At 43.5% G+C, this 7,839-nt stretch overlaps 1 pseudogene; it reads right to left on the bottom strand.

Annotated features, from left to right (window-relative positions):
* Positions 1-5,888: 5,888 nt before the first annotated feature.
* Positions 5,889-7,229, bottom strand: LOC145522435 (upstream-binding factor 1-like protein 1; annotated as a pseudogene).
* Positions 7,230-7,839: the final 610 nt, after the last annotated feature.

Below are 7,839 nucleotides of genomic sequence, written 5' to 3' on the forward strand. Positions count from 1 at the left end.
TCCTGCCAAGTAGCAGACTTCGGTTTACTCCCTGGTCAGGAAGATTCCCTGGAGTAGGAGATGGCAACCCACTCCAGTATTCTTGCCTGGAAAAAATCCCATGGACAGAGGAGTGTGACAGCTACAGCCCATGGGGTCACAAAGAGTCAGACATGACTGAGTGACTAAGCACATATCAACTGCATAAATGTATATAAAATTTTAAATAAAACTATCTCTTTGAATACTGTGCAATTTTTATTCTGTCTTGTCTGTTAATTTTTAAGGTAGTCGGATGCCGAAGAACTCCTGGCTCTGTCTACCCAGTTTAGTGGGTTAAGGCAAGATTTGGAATTCTCTTATCTCTTCTGCGCATATACCTCATCAAGCCTCAGTTTTAAAACCTCTTTTTTATGATGTAATTTGTAAAGCTATTGGACTAAATGAGGACATCTTCTTGGGTAGACTCAGCACATCTTGTACTTTTTTTCTGTAAAACTCACAACCTAATATTGGCTGACCCATGTAGCTTAGGAGGTTTATGTCTGCCATATCTACAGATGAATCCAAAGTAACAAAAACCAACCTGTTTGAAATATAACTGTTTCAAAAAATAGCTATACAAAGTCATAACTAAAAATATGCTCCACCACTGTTAAAAAGCTTATAAAGTATAACCAACATCAGAAGGGAGAACAATAATATTATTTAACAAAAATGTTGAATAGGCTACCTATGAAATTCATAAGCTCAAGAAATTCTCTATCACAGACACGCTAAATATAAATGCATACATATCTTAAAAGAATGACAGAGAAAATAAGATTTCATACCTTGGAAAGTTCAGAAATTTTAACTGAGGAGAGACCTCAAGTCACAGAAATCTTGAAATTTCATTTACCAGGATAAACAGCAAAACTTTTTGTTGAGTGTAATAAAGAATACTTAAGAAAAAGAAAATTGTATTTAAAATGCTTTTAGTTAATCCAATCTTAAATTTCAATATAATAGTACATTACTACCATGTGATCTAATAGGAGTCATAAATACCACACGATCCAGCAAATCCATTTCTGAGTATTTATTGAAGAAAAAAAATAGACTAACTGGGAAACATACATGTATCCCAATGTTCATTCTAGTGAATATGATTCCGTGTCCCTTTATTGGAAGTTAGTCCAGGTTTTTTCCTCTCCTCCTGTGATGCAGGCATATGTCTCGAAGGAGTCAAGGGGTAAACTGCTGCCTATGTTTCTAAGATTCAAACCCACAGATTTCTTCCGGTGTACAGGCTCTTTCCTCCAAGTAGCATCAACTGAAAGACAGGTCTGTCTGCTCACTGCTTGAAAGTCTACTCCAAAGGTAAGGTTGGTCTAAAGGAAAGTCCGCTTTAGTTCAGAGATCAGCAATTGTCAGAGAGGGTCCACATGTCCAAATTGCCACTCCCCACTGATAATTTGAGGGTGAGGATTTTTAAATGGAGCATTTAGGATGTGTAGGAGAAACGAAAGGGCTCCACGCAGAAACAGTGCAGTCAGCTCCAACAGTCATCTTGAAATTGGTCATGTGGTTGTCTGACTAGCATCATTTGATTGTTTTAAGTACAGCTAATTTTCAAGTCTAGAGTCATTTGTATTTTTCCAGTTTCTCTGAGGCCAGTTCTTGGAATTGTGCTGCTTATGCCGTGGACAGTCTGCTTCTCATCCAGTTAACTTCTTCCGTCAGGCGGGGCTTTAGTTTCTACAAAACAGGTCAAAGCATATAGCTCAGAATATTATGCATAGTCTTTGGAGAGGAATTAAAGGTTTTTGACTTTGCTTAATGACTAAACTATTATTATTTTATCTTGTTTGACTGCTTTTCCTTTGTATCTAGGCTTTCTCACTTCTTAGATTACATTTATTCTTTGACTAAAGTTTTTCTACAGACAAAAGACAGGCTGAGGACGTTGGGGGTGGAGGGAGGAAGGAGCATAGGGCCCTGCTCTGTTTCAGGGGTAGGTGAGAGAGGCAAGAACCTCTGAGAGTCAGGACAGTGGAGTCAGACAAGAGAAAAATTAGAAAGATTCTCTAAGAGTGATGCAAATTTGTCTGATGTTTGTGCATGTATAATGTAATATGAGATAAAGATTTCAATGAAAACTTTTCAAGTGACTGTCTATCATTTGTAAATACATTGACGGAGGCCATGGCACACAAAAGAGAAACTCTTACAGGAATCTCTTTGCAGGGATGAGTCAGTGCCGCCGTCCATGTGCTAACTTATGAACCCAAAACTCGGTCCAGAAGTCATCACTGAACAGATGGGCAGGCTCAACCACTTTCAAGATGACTTTGGTCCATTGGTGGAACCACACATCAGGGTCTTTCAATAATGGTTCTGTATTGTCAGTCTTAACCTCTTTACCAATCTTCAATTTAAATATTTAGAGTCATATTTCTACCATGATAATATGGACAAATCTACCTGAAAGTTGGTGAAATGATAATGGGATTCAAGCCTATTATACATTTTTTGGATAATGAGAGAAGAAGGGTTCCTTAAGACCTGGAATCATTCTTGGATATGTCAATTGCTCAGTGAGTCACATGCATGCTCAATCACTTCAGTTGTGTCCGACTCTTTGCGGTCCCTCCCATGGACTGTAGCCCAGCAGGCTCCTCTGTCCACAGGAATCTCCATGTGAGAATGCTGCAGTGGGTTGCTTGGCCCTCCTGCAGGGGATCTTCCAGACCCAGTAATCGAACGTGTGCCTCCCGTGACTCCTGCACTGCAGGCGGATTCTTTACCTCTGAGCCACCAGGGAAGCCCCAGAGTCACAGATAACTATAAATTAATTCAGGACATTTGAATTACAAGTTAAATGCAAATAGAAATTATGATAGGGTACCTTACAATTAGAAAAATTTCCCCTAAAAACTTCTACGTAGTTGAGTTTGTTGGTTGGTGATGCCATCCACTGTCTTGTCCTCTGTCGCCCCCTTCTCCTCCTGCCTTCAATCTTCCCAGCACCAGGGACTTTCCCAGTGAGTTGTCTGTTCGAATCAAGTGGCCAAAGTACTGGAGCTTCAGCTTCAGCAGTAGTCTTTCCAGTGAATATTCAGGGCTGATTTCCTTTAGGACAGACTGGTTTGATCTCCTTGCATTTCAACGGAGGAAGTTTAGGCCTTAAAAATCGTGGTTCTCCAGGAGCTCACAAAATTTCCCAGGGTTCAAAAAGGCCTGTGGTACCAAGGAATCCTGGCAGCTTCTGAAGGGACTGGACCCAGGAGTGAGGTGGTCTCCTGTCCTCCCAAGGCAAATCTGCCCACAGTGGTGTGGGGCTCCAGGAGACTCAGCCCTGGACTCAGGGGGTGGCTGCCCACTGGGACCTTCCTTCAGGGCAGGAGGGGACCCTGCAGACCTTTGAGGGAGCAACATTGGGCTCTGTGTTTTTGTCCCCACCTCCATAGGCACTGAATCTCTGACAGCCCAGCGTGGTTTTGTCCAGAGAGGGAGCTTTGCCTTGAGGCCCCAGACCGGCTCGTGTACCTGGCACATCTGGGAAAGTGGGGGAGAGGCTCTGCTCAGCCCAGAGTCCCCCTTGGAGGATGTGCAGGAGAGGGCGAGGGGGTGCTGCAGGGGTCCCGGAGCTGCTCTTTACACTCAGAGTCTGCACCCCTCACCTCCAGGGCCTGAACCCCCAGGGGAACCCATGGGCTCCATTCCTAGAGAGAGAGGGCAGAGTAACTAGGAAGGACTCCAGGACTGAGAGTTCAACAACTCCTGCCCTTCACTGAAAGAGAAGCTGCAGACAAGGAAAAGGGAGACCGAGAATCCTGAGAGGTGAGTCCTTGACTCCCACTTACCTCCTGCTGCTGCCCCACACCTGTCCTTCTACAGTGGAGGGATCAGAAGTGTAGGACGGGCAGGTTCTGAAAAGGAAGGTCTAATGAAGTGGAGCATTGGGTGGTGCAGGCAAAAATGCAGAAATATCTCAGGGCTGAGTTGCTAGATTCCTGGCTTCAATTTCACTTCTAGGGGAAAGGGAGAAGCTGTCTGGCCGTCAGTGAGCAGTGCCTCCCTCTCTTCTCTGTGAGTTGTTCAATCAAAAGATATGTTTACATTTGCCAGGAGGAAAGAAATCCACTTAACATTTTGTGGATGTGAATGAACTGTGGGTCAGTCCTTTTAGAAGCACTAAATCTAATCTTAAATTAGATCTTTTATGATTGGAGTTTTATTTCCAGTTCATGAATGGGTAGATGAGGCAACAAATACAGATTTATAATTTTAAGAAATGCCATCTTCTTCTATTAGACAATTCAGACTTTGAACTTATATTAATCTAGAATTTGCATTTTTCTGCGTCTGTTTTTAAAACTTTTCATTTTGTATTGGCATATAGCTGAATAGCTTGTGGTAAGCCTTTTCTGGTGATCTAGTGGTTAAGAATCCCCCTGCCAGTGCAGGGGACACGGGTTCGATCCCTGGTCTGGGAAGATCCCACAGGCCATAGTGCAACTAAGTCCATGTGCCACAGCTGCTGAGCCAGTGAGCTGGAGCCCGTGTCTGCAACATGAGAAGCTACCCCAATGAGAAGCCAACACACTGCAAGGAAGAGGAGCCCCACTTCCTCGGCTAGAGAAAGCCCTTGGTCAGCATTGAAGACCCAGTGCAGCCAAAAAAAAAAAAAGTGATCACAGAAATATTGTGATACTTTCAGGTAAACAGCAAAGGGACTCAGCCCCGCAGACACGTGTGTCCATTCTCCCCCAAACCTGCCTCCCATCCACGTGGCCAAATAACCCTGGGCAGAGTTCCATGTGCTGCAGAGTTGGTTCCCTGCCTGTATATTTATAAAGAACAAAACACTTCACGAAGACATCAAGGAGTAAGATGAGCTCTCAAAACTCATGCCTTTTCATATGTAAGAACTACTACTTCTGTGATACTGACAGTGCACAAGATCCAGAAATGAAAACAGCCAAGAATATTTAGAAAAGTTTAATGAGATGACACTGGCTTTACACACATTTTCAAATGTATAAATAAACCAAAATATTAAAACAATGTCATTTTGCTATATAAATTAGCAAACTGTTTAGTAACCTATGGACTAAAATATTTGTACATTATAACACCTATTTAATACAATCTCATATCATAATACAAAAAAACCAAGCCTATGGGAAAAATGTGATTCACTTACAATCTGCAGCATGAGGAATGGACTGGGGCATGAACCAGAAGAAATTTAGATGTGGCCTGGAAAATTAGTGCCGTTGAGTCAAAGGATGCTGGTCTTAAGGGAAAGTTAACTCAAATGGAGCAGTTTTAAATTTTCATTTCTAATTTTTGAAATCAGTAAGAAAAATCTCACTGAGAGCTCAAATTATATAGAGAGAAACGCTGCTGCCCACATGCCCACCCTCGCTTCCAAGATAAGGAAGGTCCAGCTCCTCACCTCAGAGAGAAGGGCCAGAGACATCAGGGCCTGACAGCTTTCTTTAAGGCAAGCCTCCTACTTCCAGTCAATCAGATCTTCCCTCCCCAGCTCACTGCCTGAGTCCTGGGGAACAAGGTCACAGAGAAGGGGGTCACAGACCTCTGGAGCTCCTCACATGTCTGTCAGGCAGAGGGTGAGGAGAGCAAATCTTTCCAGTTCAGGGAGCTCAGTCTAGTCCAGGGTGCCCCACAGCCCAATCAGCTCAAGGTTTATTCCACGAGGCGTCATTGCATTGACTTTCTGTTGGGGTGAACTTGGGGTATATAAAGAGGCCAGAAATTACAGCACAAGATGCCTTCTTTCCAACAGGTCCTACTTTGTATGAAGCAGGAGGGAAAGAAGGAAGGCAATGAAAAGGCACAGAGAGAAGAGCCCATGGACTTTTGCTGAAAGTTCTGTCCCTTCAGGTTGTGAACTAAACTCAGTTGGAATCCGAGTCAGAAGAGTCCCCTGAGGACGATGAGCTGGGGCTACGGTCCTCCGGCTCAGAATCTCCATCTTCATCCTCACTGCTGGGGGCTGAGGAGCTGCCTTCCTCCTCTTCCTCATTTTCTTCTGATCTCCCTGAGGCAGGAGAATGTTCTCCAATCGTGTGTGATGACTCTAACTCTGTAGCCTGAAGCCCTGGGTCCTCTCTAAGCCTTCCTTGCAGATTCCCTGATGATGGGGACTGCAGACCCATCCTTCTCATCTTGGGGTCCGGGCCCCCCGTCACGCTCATGTTCTTACGCTTAGCACAGGTCGCCTCTCTGTAAGCAGCATATTCTTCAGGAGACAGAGTCCTGAGCCAGAGATCAAGGTCCACCTTGTACTGTGTCTGCAGTTCCTCCCCCTGCTTCTTATAAAGCTCCTTGTGGTCCTGGGGGGCCCGCTGCCAGCATCTACTGATCTCCACCATGCGCTCCCTCAGGGGCACCACTTTCAGCTCCCTGCTCGACCAGAGATCCTGGTGGAACTTGTGATAGGCATTCATCGGGGGCTTCTTGGGCTCTCCGTGGAATTTCCACTTCATGAGTAAATGGTTTTCTGGAGGAGACTTCACTGTATGCACATTTTCCTGAGACTTCTTTGGCACTTTGCTTTGACTTCCTTTGGGGAAGTTTTCTTGGAGTTCTGGACTAGGTCAGGGCGCTGTTCTCTGAATAGAGCCATTTTCTTTTGAAACTCCTGTTTCTCTTTCTGGAAATCTTGACTGTGTTTCAGCTCGAGCTGTTCTGGCAGCTTCCTGTATTCTTCAGACAGAACCTTAGTCAGCTTCTGGCTGCTCATCTTGGGGTGTTTTTGGATGTACTGAGGTCTCATCTCTTTAAAAAAGCGGAGGTAAGCTGTCAGGGGCTTCTTGGGTAAATCAGGATGTTTCTTGTGTTTTCTGCTTTTGAAAGGATTGTTAACATTTTCCTTAGCTTCCAGGACTAGTTCCTTCAAAATTCGAAACTTTCTCAAGTTATAGGAAACCTCTAACTATTTGAGTTTGCATTTTTCCCCAGAAAAATCTGTAAAAGTACATGTAAACCCATGGCTGATTCATGTCAATGTATGGCAAAAACCACTACAATATTGTAAAGTAATTAGCCCCCAACTAAAATAAATAAATTTATTTAAAAAAAAAAGCTACTTTTTCCCAGTCCATCACTGACTGGGTCATTTTGAATGTGTGCCTGTCATTGGGTGGAATGCTTTTCTCCATACTTTCCAGTAACTGCACAATGTCTTCTTTGGACCAGTCATCTTGACTTTTAGGCAGCACCATTTCTAAGTCTTTGGGACACTTATCTGGTCCCAGAAGTTCAGACACCTCAGCAGAATCTCCAGGATCTGCGCTCTCATGATTCAGCAGGTGAGTGTGATGAGTCTGTGAAGAAAAAAAAAGAAAGTTACTCTCCTATGTGACACATGAGAGGAGCACATCCCCCTTGGCATATGTCTCTTCCATCATTTTATTTACCTTTAAAAATGTAAACGAAAATTGGCCTAGTCTGAATTGAGATTCATGTTGGGCATTATGAAGCTTCTTTTGCAGAGTTAAGTATCTTCAGACCCCATTCACTCTGCCTTCCAATCAATTTCACCAGAGAGTGTTTTACAAACAAATGAGCAAAATAAAAGACTGGCTACTCACTCAAGGGACAAAGAATAAGAGAAAATGAAAGGACTTTAAAAAAGTAAATGTCTGAAAAGCAAAGGACTTTAAAACAGCAATGGCATACCACAGCACATGGATAAGAATGGCCAAAATTCCAAAGATGGACATCATCACATGCTGAGAGAATGGGGAGAATCAGGAACTTTGATTCATTGATGATGGAAATGTAAAACAGTACAGGCCTTCTGAAAGACAGGACAAGGGAATGGCAACCTACTCCAGTATTCTT

This window comes from Giraffa tippelskirchi, chromosome 10 (assembly GCF_054371585.1).
Source record: "Giraffa tippelskirchi isolate mGirTip1 chromosome 10, T2T-mGirTip1v1.2.pri, whole genome shotgun sequence".
Classification (NCBI taxonomy): Eukaryota; Metazoa; Chordata; class Mammalia; order Artiodactyla; family Giraffidae; genus Giraffa; species Giraffa tippelskirchi.